A 24,620-nucleotide genomic window follows, 5' to 3' on the forward strand; every position below is an offset into this window, starting at 1 on the left:
CACAACCTTCTATTCCAATAATGGAGACAGGGTAAAGTAAATCTGTAAGCGTCTGGACAGAAACTTCCCTACAGGAAGGTTTGGACTTCAGGGATTGCTGAGGGCTCTCAGGCAGGACTCAGTTCTGGCAGACAGGCTGGAGGGGGGTTAAGAGCTGGCTGCCTGTCAGTGTCTCCATCTTACAGTTTCCCTTGGAGCTTCTCTCGATGTGAGGGTTTGTATCAACCACTGAATTAGAAACTTTGCATTGTAAGGGGAGGAAACAGTCTCCTATTTCCAAAGAGCAGAAGGACACATATGGAGTCAGATACACACAGAGGGCACAAGGAAAACATGGGGGATCTTTCAACCATGATGCAAATCTGTCCCCAGTAAGGGTATTGGGAGGCAAGGGCAGCTGGAATTTCCTAGAAGTTAGCTCAGTCCAGGATGAACCAGCAAGCACATCTCAGTGTCCTCAAGCCATAGTTGGGCATCGGAGCTGTCTTGTGTATTTCAAAAACTCTTGTATCTTAATCCCCTTAACATGTACAGACACTGACAGGGAATCAGGACCAAAGAGGCGATGGGTTTCGGAGGACACATTTGAGGGCCTGGAGCATTGTGCTACCTTGTGTAGAGTGAGGAGAGGTGCTTTCACTGAGCAAACCTCATCTACTGTTTGCCTTGTGCCGTGGATTGCATTGGCCCCACCCCCTCACAAATGTTTACAAATGACACGTGTCAGATTTCATAGGAGCATATTAATTTAAGTAGGTGTATTTAATTATAATTTAAACATAAATGTAATTCAATAATTAATATAATTTAAATGTCACTTTATTTCCATTTCAACATTCACCTACGCACAATGCTGTGAGCTGAGTCCAAAGGAGAGATCCAGGTGTTGGAACAAATGCTTCCCTCTCGGCCCGGATGCATTCCAGGCCTCCAGCCAGGGCAGCTTGCCAGACCGATGGAAGTGCCTTCCTGAAACAGGGGTCACCATCCATGCATTAAGATTTTCAAACAGGCACGCCATGGGTTCTGGGATGAAACCTTCTCCTCCATGTTATTTCCTAGCTATAAAATCAGACAACAAAACAAAAATAAAAAGTTGTAATTTTAATCTGCAAAGTTTTATACCTGTTTACTGTACAATCATGGCATCCACATTCGGAGATGGAGGTGACCTGGACTAGTGTGCAGCTCCATTACAGTGTGAACCTTAAATTGTCCCGCCAACCACCAGCAACAGATGTCATGAGCTGCGTGTGCTAGAATGACCAGGTTCAAGTAAAGCCATGCCAGTCTGTGTGTGCAAGCTGAATGAATCTAATGCACTCCCAATGAAAAATATTATCATGTCATTTGCTTGAAATCTTAGATTTTGGTGAACCTCATGAGTATTTTTTGCAAAACTTTTGTTTATTCTCCTTAGCAAAATCTGGTTCAAAAAATCCAAGTGACCACCACCTTGTACTTGGATTTCTGCGTTGTTAAAATACATATTAGTTCAGATATACAAACAATCATTCTGTAACTTAGTGGTGTCAACTGTGAGAATGGAGAAAAATCCTTCTGATGGTGTATATAAATGAGAAAATAATCTAGATGGGAGTTAAAATTAAAAATATATATATATTTAGGGATAGTGCTACTGAGTTCCTGGTCAATAACATTATATATATGATGTTATACATATATATTCCAAATGAGATGATCTATGAATTTTGGTGATAAATTCAAGGTTGAGATCCCTGAGCAGTTATCAAGGGGTCACACGTAAAGGACAAATAGAGAGGCACACTTTGGTTGGAAATGCTCCCATTTCAGGTGAGCCAGAGTCCCCTGGGCAAGGGACATTTAGAACAGTCTGCACTCATTCCTACATTTTGAGAATCTGAATGGACCTCATTTAACACAGAGTGCTTTTTGGGTCTGAGGCTGGTGTATTTTGGTTCAAGATCTGAAATATCGTTTATGGATCTTATTCTTACTTTGCCCTATCTACTAAACAAGTGTTTCCCACTTCCTGCTCTGAATAATCTCTTTACTCAGATTCATGACCCTTGAAATAGTGCCCACCTTTTCTAGGTGGCAACTTCTTCCCCGAGACATTATGACACATGAATCACTGTACTGACACCGAGACACTATGGCACATGAATCACTGTACTGACACCGAGACACTATGACACATGAATCACTGTACTGACACTGAGACACTATGACACATGAATCACTGTACTGACACCGAGACACTATGACACATGAATCACTGTACTGACACTGAGCTTTTCCTTAGGCATCTTGCACTCGGATATAGTGTTTGCGTTGCTTGTAAGATCCGTGGGTTTCTGATGATCGTGGCCCAAGGTGGGGAAATCCCTGGCTGATTAACAGTAGTAGGTGGCCAAAATCTACTAGAGACATCCTGCCAGAGTCGGCAGGTCATAAAATACAGAGACAGAAGTGGAGGGCAACCTCTGGTGCCAGCATCTGGCATGCCGCTTCCTGACCTTAAGAATTTGGACTGAAGGGCACCCACCAGCACGTAAACCATTTCAACCACGTTCATGGGTTTCTGTTGGACGTTGCAATAATTTTCAGAGCCCAGAAACATGAGAGGATATAATCAAGGGAGAAGAGGGTGGAAAATAGCCCTGAATGGCTTCCTGGAAGAGTTGAATATTTGAGGCATCATTAATCCCCAACTCCTTGGAATATGTCTGGCATTAATTCTTCTAAAACATATATTCCCACATAGAAAAACTACCAAGGACTTTGAGGAGGTTGATTAAGAGGCATTTTTAGATCCCTTGAGTTAGAAATACCTCAGTCCTTGGGTTTGCACCAGAAAGAATTCACACCGAAGCCTGGTTTGTGATCAAAGTGAATTTTATTTTTATAAAGGATAGAAACCGTTTTCAGGTGTTAGAGTAAATTGAACTAAAGAGAGAGCGAGAGCAGGAGCAAGATAACACGGCACAGCTGCTGCACCGGACCACAACCAGGCTGCTCTGAACCGTGTAGTAGCTGCTGGGAGAGAGCCATGATCTCAACGTTTTTGGCTTTTTCAAGGGAGGCGTGGTCGATGATACTGGTTAACCCCATTGGCTGAATTAAGCCCACCTGGCCTAGATGGCGTCCCACCCAGGTGTACCGGCTTCCTCTCCCAAAGTCCTGAATGTGAGCATGCCCTCTAGCCTTAAGCAGCTTCCAACTTCCTGTAAGGGCAGCGGGAGTCTTTGGCATGTAGAGGGCCAGCCCTCAGTTCTGCCTCTAGCTACCTCACAGCATCAGGGTCTAAATAAGGAATGGGTTTTGGAGAGTGTGGGGCAATGATGATACTCTGGGGTGGACCTGATGGTTTCAAGGAACTCTGTACTGTCCAGTCCTCGACATACAGGACATACGGGAGCCTCAGTCAGGGCAGGAGCAATGAAGGCTGGAGGGAGAGAATACTGGGCTCAGAAATGCTGGGTTTCCCTTTGACCATTCACACACACCTCTTAGGAAAAATGATCTCTTATTACAGACTAACACACAAATGAGTTCAAAAGAATTACCCTACAATGGACTTAGAAGAAACAAAAAAGCCTCTATTGATAAACACAGGGTTCCCTCCTATGCAAATCCTTCTTCAGACACTAGGTTGAAATCCCAGCCTTGGGCACTGAAGGCTATCAGTTCTCTTTGGACAGGCCTGTGCGTCCCTTGGGAAAGCACAGCTGTGGTCTAAGGATGCCATTGCTGTGTGTTCTCCTGTGCCTGGTGACAGTTCCCCAAGGTGAGGGTCTCAGAGATCAGTGTGGAGTCTATGGGGATGGTTGTGACTGCAAGTGACGGACGGATTCCAATTATCTTTATTTATAGGCATCCTGCCCCTGGTGCAGCTTCAGGAGTCGGGTCCAGGATTGGTGGAACCCTCCAAGAAACTGTCCCTCACCTGCACTGTCTCTGGTTTCTCCATCACCAGCATTGGTTATGATTGGAACTGGATCTGCCAGACCTCAGTGGATGGGATACAGAGATTACGATGGTGATACAGATTATAACCCGTCCTTCCAAAGCCAACTCTCTATTACCAGAGACACATCGAAGAATCAGTTTTCTCTGCAGCTGAGCTCCGTGACTGCTGAGGACACAGCTGTGGATTACTGTGCAAGGATCACAGTGAGGGGAAGTCAGTGTGAGCCCAGACACAAACCTCCCCTGCAGGGGAGACATTGGGCAGCGGGGGGCTCACAGGTCCCACAGGACACACACACCCAGCCCTAGACAGGCACATGTGAATGACAGGGAAGATTTCCTGTTGAAATTAGGGCTTCCTCTCTTACATCTTAGCATCTCCAGAGACAGTTTTCCTCCTCCCACCCCACCCCCAGAGTTTCTCCTCACTGCAGGCTTGAATGGAGGAAAAAATATTAAAGTGACTCTGAAACTTCATACTCTTCCTGGATGACCCATTTTTCTTCTCGGCAAACAGATTACCATGGTCGTTCTCATCCTCTCTGTTACTCAAAATCTGTAGACAATGAAATACAGGCATGTACACATTCATGAGTGCAGAGCACGATTTCAATTGCTCTGAGCTCACTGATCTATTACAGCCCCTGGTTAGGACTCTGGAGGTCTCTCTGACATGCTCCCTGTGCACTGTGGGTAGTAACTGACTAAAAATCTCTAAGTCTGAGAAAATAATTGAGGTGACTTTGGGGGTTAAACATGTGACATATCCTTCGTGATGCTTTCTCCCCACTGTGTCCCTTGATGCAGAAACAAGTGTTCCAGGCACAGAGGGGAACAGCTGAACAGGAATGAGCTGTCTGGTTTGAGGACTCCTTTGTAAGATTACTCATTGAAGTCCCAAGGAAGGGAACACATGTTGGAAAGAAAACTTTAATTTCCAAAAGATAGAAAATGTATCACAAGAGGAGGACATTGCAGGCTCATATCGCAGAATGTTTTTAGAACTGAGAATAACGTGACTTCTCACGTATTTTGAACCTGTGATAAGGGGAACTGGTTTCTAGAGAAAGTACATCCTGTTTGGTAGAGTGTCCGCAAAACAGAGGAAAACGCTCAGTTAGAAGCACAGACACAGTGGCTGCAAACATGGTCTCAAACTTAAGAGCAAGTGAGGATGGTTCAGGACTTGGAAGTTTACGTATTTCCTGTGAGACATTATGAGTAAAAGTGACTCAGAAACACCCAACAACATCTTTGATGGCGTGAGGTACAGAATATTGAGATTAATTTTGGTCAGCTAAGTGTAATTACCTAATATAATCACATATTATACCATTTTTAAATTTTAAAAATGTTAAAATTATTTAACATTTAAAATTCAATACATATAACATTCCTAATTAAGTTACAGCTACATGCTTTTCAATTAGAAAAACAATGTGTAATAAATAAGTAGTAAATACATATGCAAATAAAGGTTATTTACAACACCACTATCCCTGATGGCATAGTGGATTTCACATTGGGATGCTAAGTGCTAGGTCAGCAGTTCAGAATCACCAGCCACTCCATGGGAGACAGATGAGGCTCAAAAAAAGATTCACAAGATTGTAAATTATAGTCCAAATAATAATTGTAATCCAAATCCAGAGGAGGAAATAGTATCAGAGCTTAATTGTGAGATTCTGGCATGCAGAAGGCCACGGAGGACAGTGGAAGTTCAAAATCCATGTGCAGGATCTCCACAGGGAATACACCTCCTGTGATTCCCTCTCACCGTAACTGAGGGATGGAAGAAGGTGGTGATCAGAGAGTATTGGAGAGATGACTGTAGGAAATCAAAATGACACATCTGACTTGGATGATTAGCAACTTGTCATTCACTTGATCTCCCCTTTGATATACTTTGTGCTGAATCTGGGTTTTAACATTTTATGGGTTTATTTTTAAACATTTAGGGGTTTATTTCTGCTATGTTTGTCATTGTTGGTAGCGTTTTTGATTCTCATATATTTTATATGTTTCTTAGTTTATGAAGCACAGGGTGGGTGACTCTACAGAGTCAATAACTAGAATAAGGGTAATGGGAGCTTCAGCAAGAGAGGTGGGGGAGGTAACAGAAAGGAGTTCAAGAAGGAAGAACATGTTTTCTGATTGTACAACACTGCTTCATATGATTTAACTATAGATGGGAAGATGTCTGGATTAGGTCCTAATAAAAGGGTTTTTGTTTGAAAGAAATAACATTTTAAAACATAGTAGCTGTGGAACAAATGTTTTAAAGCATTTTCATTTTGAATAATCTCAAAATTCATTTTAATAAAATAATATTGCAAATTAAATAAGAAATCTAACATTGATATAATGTTATCTACTTAATAAAAAAAATTGCCAATTTCTCAATTAAAAAAAAGTTTTACAGTGCGTAAAACTCTAAGGAGCAGATCTACTCTGCTCTAGACAGTCACTATGATTCAGAATTCACTTGGTGCCAGTGAGTTATGTTGTGTTTCCAATTTGAATCTTATTTTGGTTGCTTATGTCCATTAGTTTGTTTTCTGTATTTGGCTGAATCATATTTAATACGATTGTCAGGAATTGATCTTTTTTCCCCATTACCTTGGTCTCCATAGAATCGCCTACATTGTGTTTTAGGTTAATGATGCCATCTTTTTCTGTCGCATCACTGATGGTATTATTTATAATATCTTTATTAACATGTTAATGGTTTTCCTTTTAAATATATTTTTTGTCTGTGCTTCAATTTACAAGGTAGCTTAGTGAAAATAACCTTATTCTTCCTTCCATCTGTATTTTTCCCTTCTTTTGTAGTGTAAGGACGACTTAACAGTGTATTTCTGTTAAACCAATGCCTGAGGTCACCAGCAAAAGCACAGCTTATACACAGGCATTGGATACAACAGTTGTTTGCTCACACAGAGAAGAGACCGAAGCAGCTCATCATCAGGAGTGGGCTCCAGTCCCCACAGCCAGTGGTTTCACTCAGCAGCCAGTGCTGCAGTTGAACAACAGTGTTCCCTCCTCACCAGCAAAGATAGAGAAGTAGGGTTGTGCTAGGAGGTGGAATCTCCTGGAAGGCAGTGAGATGGTTTTGTTGTTGTTGTTTTGTATATTCCGTGTAATGTGAATAACAGTCAGGTTGGGGAATGCTAGCATGTGTTCAGAAGAAGGTAGAGGAGGTATGCTGTAGGACGCCAGCTCATAAAGAGTGTATTTGGATCCAGAAGCCTTGGGAAAGGCAGTCAGAGAGCAAGGTCATCACATTCCAGGAGCCAGACTGACACATTTGGTCCTAAGACCTAAGCACACCTGGGTCTGTTATGGACTCTGGGGAAGGACAGCAGACTGCACTTGAACTGCCTGCTTCCTCAATTTCCGATTCTTACTGGGGTTTATCTCAGATGTATATTGGCATTGGGGTTAACATTATTGAATTTTTGCTTTGTTTTTCTGTTTTACATTAGATGAAACGTGGAATTTATGAACATATAGACATAGCTAAGACAATAAGGGATTCTGGGGCCTGTAGTAGGAGGTGGCGGGGATAAAAGGGAACTGATGCCAAGGAGTTCAAGAAGGAAGAGAGTGTTTTGAAACTGATTTTGGTAACAATTATACAATACTGTTTGATGCACTTGAACTACGACTTGATAAGATTATTAGCACCAAATAAAATGGTTTTAGAGGAAAACTAAGAAAATAACTAAAATATTAAATACTATTCCATTACTAACAAGTTTTAATTTCATATTTCTGGCTTATATAACAATCTTCTATAGTTCAATATTTTCACTAGTTTTTTGAAGTGTTGTTCCCGTAAGACTTTCCATCAGTTTCTGATTATGAAGGAAAAAGTTATCTTTCATTTTTAACTTATTTTTTCTCATGGTACATGTACAGGCAATCAAATAATATTTTCAACATTCTTCTCATGCATAACTAAGCGGCATTAGATTGTCATTATGCTCAACAATTGCCAAAAACTGTAAAATTTCCTATCACACACATCACAGAAACCCATAAAAAAGAATTCTGACGACAATTTCCTCCTTAACATGGAATAAATAACTTTATTACTTTCTTGCTTCAATTATTTCAATAGAAGCCTGCTTTAAGGGCCTTTCTCTTCCTGTGGAAAGACTGAAAGCTAAACTCTGCTCCATACCTCCCTTGTCTTTCAGGCAAATCTCTCTCTTAATCAGTATTTTATTGTGGAATGCATCTCAATATCGTATCTGTATAAATATCTATGTCTATAGATCATACTTCCTTCCGCTGTACCGAATTCAGATTGTCTGCAAGTTGTAGCACTCTCTACCTCCAAAGCTGTTCACAGTGAGGGAGGGTCAGTGTGAGTCCAGACATAAAACTAATCTCAGGGAGAAAGCGGACCTGCAGGGATGTTAAGAGCCACCAGCTTTGGGCCAAGAGAAGAAAGAAGTGAGGGCAGGAGCATGGATGAGGGACTGCAGTGCCGGGTCGGCTAGAACTGCTGTGCTGACCACTATGGTAACTCTACGGCCCAGGGTAGGAAACCTGCGGAGACAGTGCCAGGTAACACTCCTGACCAATAGCGTGAAAGCTTAGGGCCAGAAAAAATGTTGCTGTGGGACCCACAGAAGTTGGAGGACAGTGTGAGGCCAGGGAACACCTCTCCTGTAAGTGATGGGATGCTGTCAGCAGGGCGCTCTCTGAATACACTGAGCCCAACACCCACCCGGTACTAATTCATGGAAGAAAATTGAATTTCTTTTTATTTTTGTGGTTTCTTTTAGCCTCACAAATGACCCTGATGTTAGGAAACCTTTTCATTCCAACTCTAAATAGAGAATATAACATTGAAGTACCTTTTACTTCTTTCCAAATACTGTGAAATAAAACAGGGGAAAGAAGAATTTGGGATGACATACACTTGTTTCCCTGTGTGTTCAGATGGATGAAAGATTCAGGTGACCCCAGACTTGATTCCAAACATGAGGATAGAGATGGTCTTTAATTTCAATAGATCATTTGGGTACTTTCGACGGGAATGCACATAAAGTTACACTGAACTTGAAATCTGCACAGATGTGCATATGGTTGGTAGAGTGAAGACCTCATAGGACTGTGTTCTCCCAAGGACTCCACCAGCATCGCGTTTCTCATCTGAGTGCCAGAGCTCTGGGCTCCATTCGGCCCTGTCCACCTTTACATACAAGTGCACCTCCCACATGCAAATACCAGCCCCGTGAAACCGCAGCGCGCATGTACTGAAAGTCCTATTCCTTTTCACCCGGAGAGCATTTTCTGGGTGTGACGAGTCTTATCCACAAGAACACGAATTGTGTGTGGGCTTCCTTTTCTGGTGGTGACTCCGGGAGGTAAGTGCTTCAGGCACTCCTACATGAAGTCTAGGGTGGCAGCATCGCAGCCCAGGACTCTGTTTCTCTTCATCCCCAGGTGTCCTGGCCCAGGTGCAGCTACAAGAGTCAGGCTCTGGACTGGTGAAGCCCTCACAGACCCTGTCTCTCACCTGTGCTGTCTCTGGATTCTCTTTAACCAGCTATGCTGTGCACTGGATCTGCCAGGCTCCAGGAATGGGACTGGAGAGGTTTGGTGTAATAGATACTGATGGGGGCAGAAGGTATAATCCAGCTCTCCAATCCCTAGTCAGCATCACCAGGGACACCTCCAAGGGCAAAACTTACTTAAAACTGAGCTCCGTGCATCCTGAGGACACAGCCCTGTATTACTGTGCCAGACACACAGAGATGGGAATTCGGTGTGAACCCAAACACAAAACTTAGTACATCAAGTCATGGTTTTAGGAGACGTGAAAGAGATAAGTCAGCGATGTTTTCCTCTCAAAAGCTGTAGTTTCCCCACTTGTCAGCACCTCTCTATGGACCACCAAGCACAGACTCTAGGGAACCTTCATGTATCTGAACTTGCCTTCTTCTCATTGGAATGGGCTTTGTCGATTTGACCATTTATTGAAAGGCAGACTTCAAAGTAATAGTTATTGGTTCAATCTGTTGACAATTCAGGGAAATAACTAGTCCTGTTTTTTTGTCAGTTAGAAATATTATTTTAAAAAAACCCAAACTGACTGCAATTGAGTTGTTGATAATTTATAGTGACGCCCATGTGGGTTTCTGAGATTCTAACTGCTTATCGGAGAAGAAAGCCCTGTCTATCTTGTTTGGAGTGGGCACTGGTATGCAGATCTCAGCCCAACACATAACCACTATGTCACTAATGTGAGTATAAAAATATTAATGCAGGAAAAATTTCTCAAGTGAGCTCCAAATTTTCTCCAAGCCATCAGATGGATGTTCAGTGTTTTCATTCCAGTGAACACTCACAAGTGTAGGTTTATGTAATAAATTTAACTTAGAATGATCTAAATAATACTGAATATGTTGAATTGTTATTGAGTTGGTTTCAACTCGCAGAGATCCCAGGTACAACAGGAATAAATACTGCCCGGAAGTGCACTGTGCTCACAGTGATTCCTCCGTTTGGACTCACCATAGCAGACTTTGTGACAATCCAGCTCCTGGAAAGACTGTCTTTTTCACCGACTCTAATTTACCAAGCATAAGACCATTCTCCGGGTTGTGGTGCTCCTACCGACATGTTCAAATGAAGGAGATAACGTCTGACTTGAATGCTTCCAAGAAGCCAGATGTGCTTATTCCAAGACAGACCTGTTTGTCCTTCAGGCAGCCCACAATACAGTTAATATTATTCTCTAACACCATAACCCAAGTGCATCAATTCTTTTGATATTTCTGGTAGGGTATTTGACCTTTCTTAGAGTCACTCTTAGTTATCCCAATTGTGGCTGCTGTTTCTGACACTACAGATACTGTCCAGGGTTGCTACAGAAAACACACAATATATAGGACAGCATACTCTACGTATGCGACAATGAATACTCAAGGAGCAAAAAATAGCAGTAGCACTGATGTTGAAGAAATCTATATGGTGTCTTAACACTGGACAATATGAACAGGAATGTTCATCTTCAGAATATTAAGTTGATGCATGTAAGTTATGCTCAGGAGAACCTGGACCAAAAAAGTATGTGGCACAATGATTAAATGCTCAACTTTGAGCCAAAAGGTTGGCAGTTCAGAACCATCCAGTGACTCCCCTGGTTAAAGACCTGCTAACTTTCTGCCATCAGTATTTCAGAAAAGAAAATCCTATTCAGACAGTTCTTCTCTTTCACGTTAAACTTCTTTACGAGTCTCTAACAACCATCCTGCGCCCATGTAACTTTGGATGCTTAAAGCTCTATAAATATGTAGACATGTGCTACCAATAATTACCCAAGACACAGTGAACTTCAACGTAAGAGCAATGATAAAGACAGTGAATTCTGTTACATATTTCCCTTTGTTAGGTGTGTTTTCCTGCATAAAACACATACGATTTCCCAAGCACTGTTATTTAACCTGGGAAGAATGTTGTGTATTTTGATTTCTTTTTTATAATGTTAAGTGCCACAGAGTCAGTTCCTATTCTCAATGCCTCTCTCAGCATCATAATTGCAATGGATATTTTGAGCTCATTGAAACAGCCATTGTGTCAATCTATCTCATCAAGGGCCTTGGTCTTCATTGATGTCCTACTTTATCATGGTTGATATCTTTTTGAAGTGACAGGAATGATAACTTTCCATGAAACAAGGTCTCACCATCCTTGATTCTAAAGCACTCACTGGCTGTACTCCCTTCAAAACAGACCTATTTATCTTATTACCAGTCTGCCCCACAGTACTTTCATCATTCTTTTACAACACCATAAGTCAAAGGCCATCTCATTTTTTCTATGGCCTTCCTTATTCATAGTCGAGTTCATATCTATATAATAATATTGAAAATATCATGACTTGGCTTCTAAAAGTGACAGTTAAGAAACCTTGTACTATGGGCCTGTTGGTGGAGAGACAGGGCTATGGTGGTGCTGTGGGATCAGATGTGGTTGCTCACCACAAGGCCAGGGATTCAAACCAGACAAGGGGTCCTCCTGAGTAAGATGAACTTGTCTATTCCTGTAAATAATTATAGGCAGAGAAAGCCTAGCGAGCAGTCCTAACCAGTCTGATAGGATTACTATGAGTCAGAAAAGATGCACTCACAGTGGGTGTGGTTTTGGTGGAAGAGATTGTTCATTTCCGTGCATAAGCAAATGTGGCGAAGAAAGCTGATGGTTCCCGGCTATCAAAAGAGAGAGTGTCTGGAGTCCTAAAGGCTTGAAGGTGAACAAGCAGCCATCTAGCTCAGAAGCAAAAAAGCCCACATGGAAGAAGCACACCAGCCAGTGCGATCATGAGGTGCCCAAGGGACCAGGTATAAGGCATCATGCAAAAAAAAAAAAGAATATATGTATGTGTGTGTATATATATATATATATATATATATATATATGCATATATATATATATACCATATTGAATGAAGGGGGAAGTGCAGAGTGGAGACCCAAGGCCCAAGTGTCGGCCACTGGAGATCCCCTCATAGAGGAGTTTAGGAGAGGAGATGGGTCAGTCAGGGTGCGAGGTAGTACCGATGAAGAACACAGCTTTCCCCCAGATACTGGATGCTTCCTCCCCACAACTACCATGATCTGAATTCTACCTTGCAGGGCTGGATAGGGCAGAGGTTGTACACTGGTACATATGAGGGCTAGAGGCACAGGGAATCCAGGGTGGATGATACCTTCAGGACCAAGGGTGTGAGGGGCGATGCTGGGAGAGTGTAGGGTGAGTGGGTTGGAAAGGGTGAACTGATTACAAGGATCCACATGTGACCTCCTCCCTGGGAGAGGGACGGCAGAGAAGGGGGGTAAGGGAGACTCCGGATAGAGCAAGATATGATAAAACAACGATGTATAAATTACCAAGGGCACATGAGGGGGGGGGGGAGCGGGGAGGGAGGGGGAAAAAAAAGAGGACCTAATGCAAAGGGCTTAAGTGGAGAGCAAATGCTTTGAGAATGATTGGGGCAGGGAATGTATGGATGTGCTTTATACAATTGATGTATGTATATGTATGGATTGTGATAAGATTTGTATGAGTCCCTAATAAAATGTAAAAAAAGAAAAGGAAAAAGAAAAGAAAATGATTAGGGCAAAGAATGTACAGATGTGCTTTATACAATTGATGTATGTATATGTATGGACTGTGTTAAGAGTTGTATGAGCCCCTAATAAAACGTTAAAAAAAAAAAAGAACTGTGTATTTCTGGTTTCAAAGAAGCCATGTGAAGTCCAAAGTGATGGAAGAGTCAACTTTTCATGTTGTCGATACCCAGTTTCACAAATATCCCATGAGATCTTGAAGCCAAGGTGATGTGACACTTGGATACACCACAGGGGATCAATGTAGTCTCCAGAATGCTTCTTGTAGTCTTATCCTCTTGTAACTTTGGTTCTGCTTCCTTATTTCTGCCTATCTGGATCAGCCTATTAATATGTTGGTCTCAAGTTCCCAGTTGTCAGACTTGAGATGAAAGTATTTAATGAACTAAGTGACCAACAAAACTCCCTTCACTGATCCCTCTAAGTACAACTGTGCTAGTAGGACACATTCAACGTGTACTTAACCAGCCTTTGTGAAGGCAGGCTGTCTAGGACGTTGCTTCATAGTCTCAGCCTAGAATTGTGTACTATCACTTTGTATACAACAACCGGAAATATAGTAGGGACAGAAAATGGATTGAGAATAGTGGCAAGTGAATTCATCATTGAACTAATGAAAATTAGGAAATAAGATTTTCCACATTTAATTCATGCAAAGGGATTCTCTCCTTTGTGAAATCTCTGATGTGCTTAAGACACCACTTCTGGCTGAAAGCTTTACTGCATTCATCACATGAAAGGTTTTCCTCCGGTATGAATTCATAGATGAGTTTTGAGATGTGCTTTCTGAATGAAGCCTTTGCAACATTCACTACATATATGGGATTTCTCTCTCTCCAGGAGAGTTTGTGATGAACAATGAGCTCATTCTTCCTGAGAAAGGCTTTTCCACGTTCACCACATACATGGGGTTTCTCTGGAGTATGAGTTTGCTGATGCTCAGTTAGCTCACTGTACCAGATAAAGGCGTTTTTCCACATTCACCACATACATAGGGATTAGCTCCTGTGTAAACTCATAGATGAATTTTGAGACCTCCTTTCCGAATGAAGCTTTTGCCAGATTCACTAACGTACATGAGGTTTCTCTCCAGGAAGAATTCCCTGAAGAACACTGAGGTCCTTCTTCCTGATAAAAACTTTGCCACATTCACCACATACATGGGGTTTCTCTCTGGTGAGTTTCCTGATGAACAGGGAGCATGTACTTCCTGAGAAAACCTTTTCCACATTCATCACATACATGGGTTTCTCTCCAGTATGAGTTCGTAGATGATAAGCGAGAGCAGTCTTTCCAATAAAGGCTTTTCCACATTCACCACATACATGGGGTTTCTCTCCAGTATGAGTTTGTTGATGAACAGTGAGTGAAGTCTTCCTGGTAAAGCCTTTGCCACATTTATCACATATATGGGGTTTCTCTCCAGTATGAGTTTGCTGAAGATAAGTGAGATCAGTTTTCCGAATAAAGGCTTTTCCACATTCACCACATACATGGGGTTTCTCCCCACTATGACTTTGCTGATGAACAGTGAGAGCAGTTTTCCAAAAAAAGGCTTTGCCACATTCATCACATGCACGGGGTTTCTCTCCAGTATGATTTCGTGGATGAGTTTTCAGATTTACTTTATGAGTGAAGCCTTTGCCACATTCACCACATATATGGGGTTTCTCTCTAGTATGAGCTCTCTGATGAACGGTGAGAAAAGACTTCCTGGTAGAGGCTTTTCCATATTCACGACATACATGGGGTTTCTCTCCAGTATGAGTTTGCTGATGAACAGTGAGAGCATTCTTCCTGATAAAGGTTTTGCCACATTCATTATATATATTGGGTTTATCTCCAGTATGAGTTAGTAGATGAGTTTTGAGTTGTATTTTCTGAATGAAGCCTTTGCCACATTCACCACATACATGGGGTTTTTCTTCAGTATGAGTTTGCTGATGAACAGTGAGATCACTCTTCATGGTGAAGTCCTTCCCACATTCACTGCATACGTAGGGCATCCCTGCCACATGAGTTTCACAACATCCCTTGAGGTATGACTTACTGTGATAAGTTTTGCCACAATCCAAGCATTTATAAAGCTTTTGCCCTTCGTGAGATTTTTGATAATGTTCATTGAGTTGGAACACATTATTGTATTTTTGCCCACACTGACAGGTCTTATCTAGTATATGAATGAGCTGGCATTCATAGAGCAAAGACTCCTCAATGAAGGTCGTCCCACATTTATCACCAGTGTGCGGTTTCTCAATTTGATCAGATTCCTGATGCTGTGACTTCGAGATCCTGGATTGTTCACACTCAGAGAATTTCATTTCAGTACAAAATTGCTCTTGCTCAGTGTGGAGGAAATTGTCCTCATCTTCCTTGAGCACAACTGACTTCTGTGTTTTGTTGCTTCTGTTCTGATTTAATTTCAGAATGATTAAATCTGATTTTACTATTTTTCCATGTAATCCAAACAACTCATACGTTTCCTTTGGAAGAAAATAATTTCTGTGCTGATAAACAGTACTTTCCAATGTATTAAATGTATACTATTGTTCCATTCTGTCCATGTATCTTTCACATTGCATGTGTTCAAGCAAATGGTCGGCATCTTTCTGGATTTCTATAAAAGAACAGAACATTGATTCTTTTCAAAATCTTGACTTACAATGGACTCCTTAAAATATGCATCGATACGAAGTAGATCTTTAGTGACAACCCTCTTATATGAATATAAATAAAACACTATGCTTGATGTTTATTGCTCATTGGAAGAAATACAAGCGTGTAAATAATCCAAATGGTAAAAATAGTTATTGTAGAACTCTGGTTGGATATGAAAGGATGAGTGAACACAGATTTGGCATTTGCTTAAAGAGGTATATGAAAATGAACAACAAATGTAATAGAAGGAAGACATTGAGAACAATAGACCACAGGTCGGATAAGGCTTGCTAATTCCAGCCGGTAGGGGTTACATGTATTCTATTCATCAAGCTTTACTGAAAGACAACTGAGTACTACATAAAGTTGGAAATGTGAAAATTGCAGAATGTTCTACTTGGGGGAAAAGCATTTTTAGAAGTATATATGAAAGGTATTGTGGTACAGAAACATATGCTTTATGTTTATAGAGCCTATATTCTAGTTTACACCACTCATCTTTCAGTGTTGTCCTGCGGTGGCTTGCATGTTACTGTGATGCCAAAAGCAATGCCACCCAGTATTTCAAATAATAGAAGCAGGATCAGCCATGGTAGACAGGTCTTAGTGGAATCTGCAGAAACAAGGACTGGGAGGAAGACCTGGGGATCTACTTCTGGAACATGAACCCCTTAGGTTTAATGACAAGGAAATAACACTGACGAAGTACTAAATCCTCAAAGTAAAGTCAACAGTAATGACGTGAATGGAGGAAAACTTGACTGAAAATGAGAAAAAATAGCTGCACACATATTCTAAGAATGTGGAGATGGAATATATGAAGTATTATCAACAAAAATCTGCAAGTTTTCAAAACAAAATGGAATGTTTAAAAATCGATTGTGTATGATTATTAAACTTAAATAGACTGGTATTGTCTACTTATAATTACATAATCACGTGGTTTATAAGGCTAAGAATGACAAATGAAAGAAGCCTGGCATCGTATCCATCATCAAACAGTACATGGTAATATCTTCGCTAAAGAATAACTGTGTCAGTGGAAGATTAATATTCATATGCCTGCAAGTAAGACCAGTTATAAGTGCTATTTAGATTGGTACACCAACTGTTTAAGCAAACGTAAACCGTGGGGAATCCAGCCCCACACTCAAATGGGCCCTTAGGAATAGTGTGTGCAATTAAGGAGGATAAAGCAGACAGCAAAACGGGGAAGAGTGGCCTCATCTCCAATCCCGGAATGAGACAGCGAGGTCATTTAACAGTGAGTTTATATAGTAGCGAGCCATGCAAGCCTTCAGAAGGCACGGACACAACAGAACGGAATAGTGTGAACGTGGGAATATCCTGCATTCTTTTAGAACACTTCATGGTAAGTATTAGGCTGTGGGAAACTGAGGACCTAGAAGAGAGGACACAGCCTAATTGCTTATTCTCAGAATTAAAGAAGATTGCAAGGCCAGGCATTTGGGTGGAGGGAGGAATTCACATTTGTAAATTGGAGAAGAATCCAAGTCACATTCTCCTAATTAAAAATTATCCTCACAATATCCTCTCATTATAGTATTACCTTAATGATACCTCATACAAGCACATGGCTTATTACTATCTGCCAGCAATTTTAACTACAAGAGCAGACATGTTGTTCTTGTTCTCCCCACTGAGGAGAGAGTACTTCAATTCACCTGCCCTCACAACTGGTTTTCAGTTGCTCACCCAATTATTTCAGGGACCCCCCAGGGTAAAAGTCCTACCTACCTTGTTAGGTAGGTAGGTGTCTGTGTGTGTGTGTGTGTGTGTGTGTGTGTGTGTGTGTGCTGGGGAAGGAGCGGAGGGGTGGGGGAGGGAGATTGCAAGCCCTGAGACTGTATAAATTGGTGAAAGAATATAAAGCCTTTTTATTTCTGCCCTTCAATTATACAACCCTCCCATAGGACCCATCCAGAGGGCATTTAAGAGACAAAGGGATACTTGACTCCTTGAGTGATAGCATCAAAGGGAACCTGATTGCTTTTTAAGCTAGGCATCTTTTAGCTGAGTAGCAAGAAGTGAGGCACCTGTAGAAGCTGTATACTAACATCTTACTGGAGGGCAGTTGTGGAGAAAATTCTATCTGGAAATTGTGCATTTCAGCTCTAGCTTTATCCTTGGGACTTGTGGAGGTTTTCTTCTAACACTAGTACTGGTCTTCCAAGCCCTGAAGTCAGGAGTAAAGAGATAAGGCTGCTTTCATCCAGGTTCTCTTTTCCACAATAAAGAAATTGAGGGTGGGGAAGGGAAGGGATAAAGGAGAGCAGATAGAAAGGAAGTCAAGAGGAAAATGTTTTGAAACTGTGGTAGCAATTGTACAGTGATTGAACTATGAAATGCTATATCTGTAAGAGCTCCCCCAAAAAAGATTAAACATATATATTGAAAATTTTACATGACTTTTATAGCCTGATATTGATCAATCATACAATCATGTACACTGATGAACGTAACATTTGGGGAAGTTGTCAGTAGGTGGAAAATGTGACCTCCATGACAGAAAGGATATGCAAGTTTAGCAATAAAAATGTGAGATGAATGATGAATTCATACCAAATTTCTTATTAAACAACAGAAATGGAAACTATACATATGGATATTTCTGAATGGAACACATGAAAATCAAATCAACCACATCCCTAGAAAGAAATGGTGGAGAACCTCATTAGTCAAAACATGTCCAGGGGTTAACTGTGGAACAGACCATCAATTGCTCAAATCAAAGTAGAAGCTAACCAAAATACCTAGATCACAGAGCTGAGAGACTATGTAAAGAATAAACTGGAGTAATAAAAGACTGATGACTGAAGACTAATGACTGAGACCAGATGAGTTCTGGGATGACACAAAAGAAATCATAAATTTAGAAATCAAAAGGATACTTCAAAGACAAAAAAGAAAAGAGAATGATATTGATTATTCTATGCACTGTTTGAATTACAGTAAAATATTCTGTTGGAATGTCCTGCAAAAATGTTCTTTAGAAGCAGCAAAGGTCATCTTTTGGGTTGAGGACCTGTTAAGAAGGGGTGGGCCTAAAGAAGGCACACTGCATAGTAAAGAATATAAAGCAGACATACGCTTAAGGAAAAATCCAAGAATACAGGATGTTAAAAATGCCCTTTCCACTTACAAAGTTATTGGAGGAACAGGCAACTTAAAAAAAAATCTTACATGACGCAGGCGGCCATGGTGCGATTCAAGCACAGGTGAGCCAATCCGGCCCGGCCCCTGGACCCCCAACCCTCAGTCCTGCGCTCATCTCCCTCCTGCCACAGAAACAATTAGAACGTGCCAGAAGTTCCTGATTCAGTACAACGAAGACAGCTGTTGGGACTGCTGCAGAACTGCACTGACAGAGGAGCACGGAAGCCATCCTGAAATCCTCTCCAGGAAGCTGTTGGAAGAGCCAGACAGGAGCTTTCTGACAGTGGCGGTGAGGAACCTGCAGTGGCCCCCAGTGAGCCTGTGCTTCCCAGTCCCAGGCAGACTCCGGGTCTGCCTCAGCAGCGCACTCAGCTTTCCAGAGGCAGCATCTTCGGCCACAGCTCCAAACTGACTGAAGGGAAACAAATCCAAGTCATCTTCGTCAGGTTGTATGCAGCCCGTCTGGGAAAAGTAGCCCTGCTATTTTAGGCAGTTTTGTACTTAGCTGTCTGACAGGTCTGGTTTCTGAAGCGTTTTGCATCCTGTGGTCAAAGTCCATTGTGCCTGCACTCCCAACCCGTCCCCTCCTTCCTCCCATGTGTATGCGCGTGTGCACACATTGGAAAGCGGCCTGTGTGATACTAGATGAAGTGTGAACAATTGGATTTCACTTTGAAAGTCTCTTGGGTGGGTCCTAAGCAGAGCAGGTCACTTAGAATTAAAGTGTTTGTACTTTTCTAAGAAAAACAAAACAAAATCTTACAGGTAGAAAAAAATTGAAGGTGCAGTGCAAAATTATATGCTAAGCTGATAACAATTTTCTTGCTAGGAAGGTGACTTTAGATACCTGAAAATAACCGAAGTCATAAATGTGTTTCACCAAAAGGAGCAAACTATGGAGAAACATGTCTGTTAAAGAATTCCAACAGACAAGGCAATTTGACCGTCTCTAAAAGAAAATAGAAAGAACTTATTTCACCAGAATGAAGAAAACTTTAAAGAACCAGGAGAACAAATGAGAAAATGGACACCAAAATCTTTAGAGAAACTCCAAGGTGGGGAGCTAAGAAAGCACAAAGGAGGCCCATTTATGGTTCGAGTTGAACATCCAAGATGGTGCTCCATCTGTTTGGAGAGAGGCTTGCAAGATGGATATTCAAAATAAGAGAGACGCATATAAGAGAGGGAAAGTTTTGAGAATCTTAAAGAAAGAAAATTATGGAAGCAAACATACAATAGTATAAATCAAATAAATGGAAATTTAATCTCATTTAGAGCTACAGGGGTACTTTTCTCAACTGCTAGGAAAAGTGAGTGCTCACATTCAAAGAAGCACAGACTTTTATGCATTTTCCAACATCTATCATGGATGTGAGGCCTTCTGCCCGTTGAATCAATACCCCCAGCCTATTACCCTTAAGGTATTTTGACTATACACCTGATAAAATTCCACTATAGCTTGTTTCTAATACCGACCACAGTTCTCCTTGTTACAATTGAGAGAAAGATTCTGGGGTGACAACTAGATAACCTGTTCATGAGAAATTACACAATCTTAGACACACCAAAATTAACCTAAAGTTTGTAAAGCCTGCAGAATGTTGTATTTCTAGGAAAATAATGTTCAAAGGAACAAAGTGTTCTCTCAAGGGCAGAAGACCCAACCCACTAACTTAAGACCAGAGGATGCAATGAGAATCTACCTCTTTGAGAACACCACAGACACTGCAAAAATTTTAACACATAAGACAGGAAACGCCAATGACGAGGCCAATGACTTGAGAATTCTCCTCACCGATGGAAACCAGGTTGTGATAGTTCTCCAACATCACATCCTGATATAGGGTCTTCTGAGCAGGGTTCAGGAGCTGCCATTCCTCCCAGGTGAACTTTACAGCCACATCGTTGAATGTCAGTGATTCCTGTAGAAAGAGGAGTCGATTTAATGGCGTATTTTATACTTGAAGATTTTTAAAATATATCTTACAGTAAAGAAAGCAAAACAGTAAGAAAAACTATTGTGACAGTGCATTCCATAATGTGTGGAAAACTGAGGACTTGGTAAAAAGTATTTGACCTTATTTCTACATTCGCAATTATGAGGACAGAACACGAGCCCTATTTCCAGAAAGGTCCCCACTGTTCTAAGAAATGTTTTCAAATACACATTCATATAGCTCTCCATTAAGGAGCAGTGTTAAAGGAATTACCATAGTAGATGAACAGTTTCCGTGCCTGGCTACTTCACTGTGCCTGAAGGTTATTTGTAGATCAGAGAAATCAGGTTCCATAGCTAAGCCACCATAAATGTCACAAATACCTGGGGAGGGCTCAGGGTGGGATTGAAATCAACTAGCACTAGGTCAACAGGGTGACTCACCATCCTGCTTATTATGTTACCCGCTGATGATAGTACCCACTGACTATGTATACGCTAACTGCATGACGTGCACGCCTATGGAAAGATCTGTAAACTCCAGTACATATACCCATTGGAAAATACATTCACTTTCTCAGTCCTGACATAGGTTGAGGAGCCCCGTGCCACACTGGTCTGTCTTTAATATTTGCCACAATTGCAATGTCGTTCCTGAGAATCACTGTTCGAGTATAGCGGACTCCCGTGCTCTATAATAATGCACCCACTCATAACATTAGAACTTTGAGGTCCAGTGAAACTATCTGAATGAGCTAGAAATAGCCAAGATTTATACTTGCACAAAGTAGATAAACACCTGTTTATTATCAAATGGAATTAGGACTTCTAGCAGTATCAGTGTCAACAATTATCAGGAAGAGTTCAGATGGGGGAGGTCAAACATACCTCAACTCTCCACATTTTTGTTAACTCTTAATCAAGTCATTCCTCCCACAGCACTCTATGTCTCATTGATAATCTGTTGCTACGGTCACACAAAACTCAACAGATTAAAGTGGTCTATTAATGAACAAGGTAAAACTCGGGTTCAGGAACAAAAAGATATAACTGAGAACCAAGATCAAAATGTTCATAGACAATATCTCCCTTCCTGGATGCAGTACAACTTTCTAAGCTCTTAAATGTCACCTTAGGACAAGCTCCTCATGACAACCTTAGGACAAATTCTTCGCAGCCACTTTCAGACCAGATTGCCTTAACTTTAATTGCAAGGTCCTCTTGCAACTGCCATCTTCCACCACATGCTCTCCAAGGGGTCTTCGTAGTTTTGTTGGGTGGACCTCTGGAGCCCTCCTAACCTTGCCTAGGCAGGGAAGGTGCTAGGTTGACCCAAGAAGCCATCATATCAAGAGGGAGAGAGAGAGAACTGCCTGCACGCATGGTATGAGAAGAGACAGTGAGACATTGGTTTGTTGATTTGGCTTTGTTAGACCCTGAAGCCACATAGTTCACATTGATCCCATGGATTAGGGATTTGCCAATTTCAAGAAATGCATGAGCCATTTCCTTGAACACCTGTGAACCCACTGTGTGACCTGACTTGAGAACTTCCCCTACTCCATGAGTCAAGAGCTTGCGGTATGACTTTCCCATTTGGGTTCCTCATCCCCTGCAACTTATTATCTGACCAGATTCAACAACTTCACTTTGTGAGGCAGTGGACTGTGGTCTGCCCTGATGATCTGGTTCATCAGCCTTTGCAAACACATGAATGAGGAGAACCGTACAGATTGATCCCTGACCTCTATACAGATTAGGAACTCACCAGAATCCACATCTTGACGAGGTATTTGTTTACTTGATGAATATTTAGCTTTGTGAGATGCTACAAAGTAAATCATGGAACACCGTGAACCTCTATCTCATAGGCACTCACTCATCTACTGCTGGTTCTGCAAAATGAACGTTAATATTCATGGTTCAAGAGCTAGACTGATGGAGATAATGACCAGGGCAGAAGGGACACAGTGACAGAGTCAATGGTTACAGGTCCAGAAAGGACTTTTCAGCCAAGATAGTGGGGCAGGCAGGCAAGATCAAGAGGAGGATATCCCCCAAGGAGATGAGAGAAGGCTAGACAGATGGAACTATGAAATGAGCCTGCCTCCGTGGGTAAAATGTCTGAGGGACCGAAAGAACAAGCCTGCCCTGAAGAAGAGCAAAATTTTCTATATGGCTCTTTAATATGAATCCCAATGTGCAGCCTATTCATTCTGATACCAAATTATATGCTGTTACTTAATAAAACTTGTACCTGTGGCTCTGGACTGTACATTTGCACAGGGCCACTGCAAAAAGTTAATGAGCACAGTAGGAGAGGACTGTGGGAACAATGGAACAATGGTGCCATCACTGGAAAAGTATGGAGAGTACAGGTATGCTTAAGCTCTGCCTCATATGAATCCGACCTGACGTTGATGGTTGATTCTCTCTCCTGCATCTATAGTTAGAGGAGGGGAGAAGATGTCAATCATTTTTGAACAACTATTGGCTGAGGTTAAAAATTGGGGTTTTCAATTTTAGATTCATTAATGAAAATGCGGCTCTTTGGGAGATTATGTAACACATCACCTTCAGAAAGAAGCATTAAAGAAACTTAGTCAAACAAAAATCCCATGGAATACAGACACTTCTAAAGAAATGATCTTATTTCCCCTTAAAAACTAGGCATAGCCTATAATTTGAATGACTGCCATAGTTTGGCCATAGAATAATGATTTAGATGATAACGTGATCCCAAGAATCTTCAGAGACGCATTATGTTCAATGTCAATAGTTTAGTTTTAATCCTATGATCTATCTATTCCTAATCTCAAGCCCAATGCTGAAATCAGAGTTCAAGTTTATCTCTAACGTCTACAATTTCAAATTTCCACTTTTCCAATGAACTGGATCTGTATTATGCAGGTTTCCAAAACCCCACTATGAAATATAGAAAAGGATAAAACACATCAGAATCACCTGGGCCTTGGTCATTTTCTTCGGTCCTTAGAACACTGCCAGCAACTGGGATACTCTATGTTTGTCTTATCTGGATCAGCAATAAAGATGTTCACAAATTTCAATCTCATATGAGGACATCCCAGAAATAATAATACCAAAATCAGGAACTTCTTCCTCCTTCCTGTACGCCGCTGCTGGTGATACACAATCTGCAAGCTGATGGGAGAATACAATGTGAATAACACATAATCTGTAGGTCCAAAAGCTATAACAATTCCCTTCCTCTTATTGCACAAAGTCCTCAATACTGTTAACTGTGCCCTTATTGAGTGATGGAAAAATGATTTTATCATGAGCAATAAAATCTAAAACTCATAATCTTCAGACATGTGAGTAAAGATGGCTTTATAATAAATAGAGATTGGACAATCAAACATACATTGGACAAAGTCAAATAAGCTGTCAAAAAGAAACAAAAAGCAGGATCCCTACCTCACAGCACACGTAACTATCAATTCCTTACTGTGTGATTCTCAAGGAGAATGATAAATCAATGAACCTTGAAGATGGTTATGTTAATTAAAGCAGCTGGAAACATTTTGAAAGGGCTATATAAAAAAGCTAGTATAAAGTGAACACTATTTTCTAGAGGAACTATACATTGTAAAATCACTTTAGAAACACTGTAAAACTCCCCATCAAGTAGAGTTAGATGTATAAGCTGTTGATGGGACACAGGAGAACTGCTCGACAGAGTTTCAAAGACTATAAAGACATGACAAGCAGTTAATAGGTATGTA

At 41.2% G+C, this 24,620-nt stretch overlaps 1 long non-coding RNA gene across 1 annotated transcript; it reads right to left on the bottom strand.

Moving 5' to 3' along the window:
- Positions 1 to 801: 801 nt before the first annotated feature.
- LOC142427845 (uncharacterized) lies at positions 802 to 24,023 on the bottom strand. The gene is made up of 3 exons (XR_012780101.1): positions 23,839 to 24,023; positions 20,734 to 20,860; positions 802 to 1,062 (listed from the first exon to the last, which is right to left on the bottom strand). It is a non-coding gene; the product is annotated as an uncharacterized LOC142427845 (long non-coding RNA).
- Positions 24,024 to 24,620: the final 597 nt, after the last annotated feature.

This window comes from Tenrec ecaudatus, chromosome 15, assembly GCF_050624435.1.
Source record: "Tenrec ecaudatus isolate mTenEca1 chromosome 15, mTenEca1.hap1, whole genome shotgun sequence".
Lineage (NCBI taxonomy): Eukaryota > Metazoa > Chordata > Mammalia > Afrosoricida > Tenrecidae > Tenrec > Tenrec ecaudatus.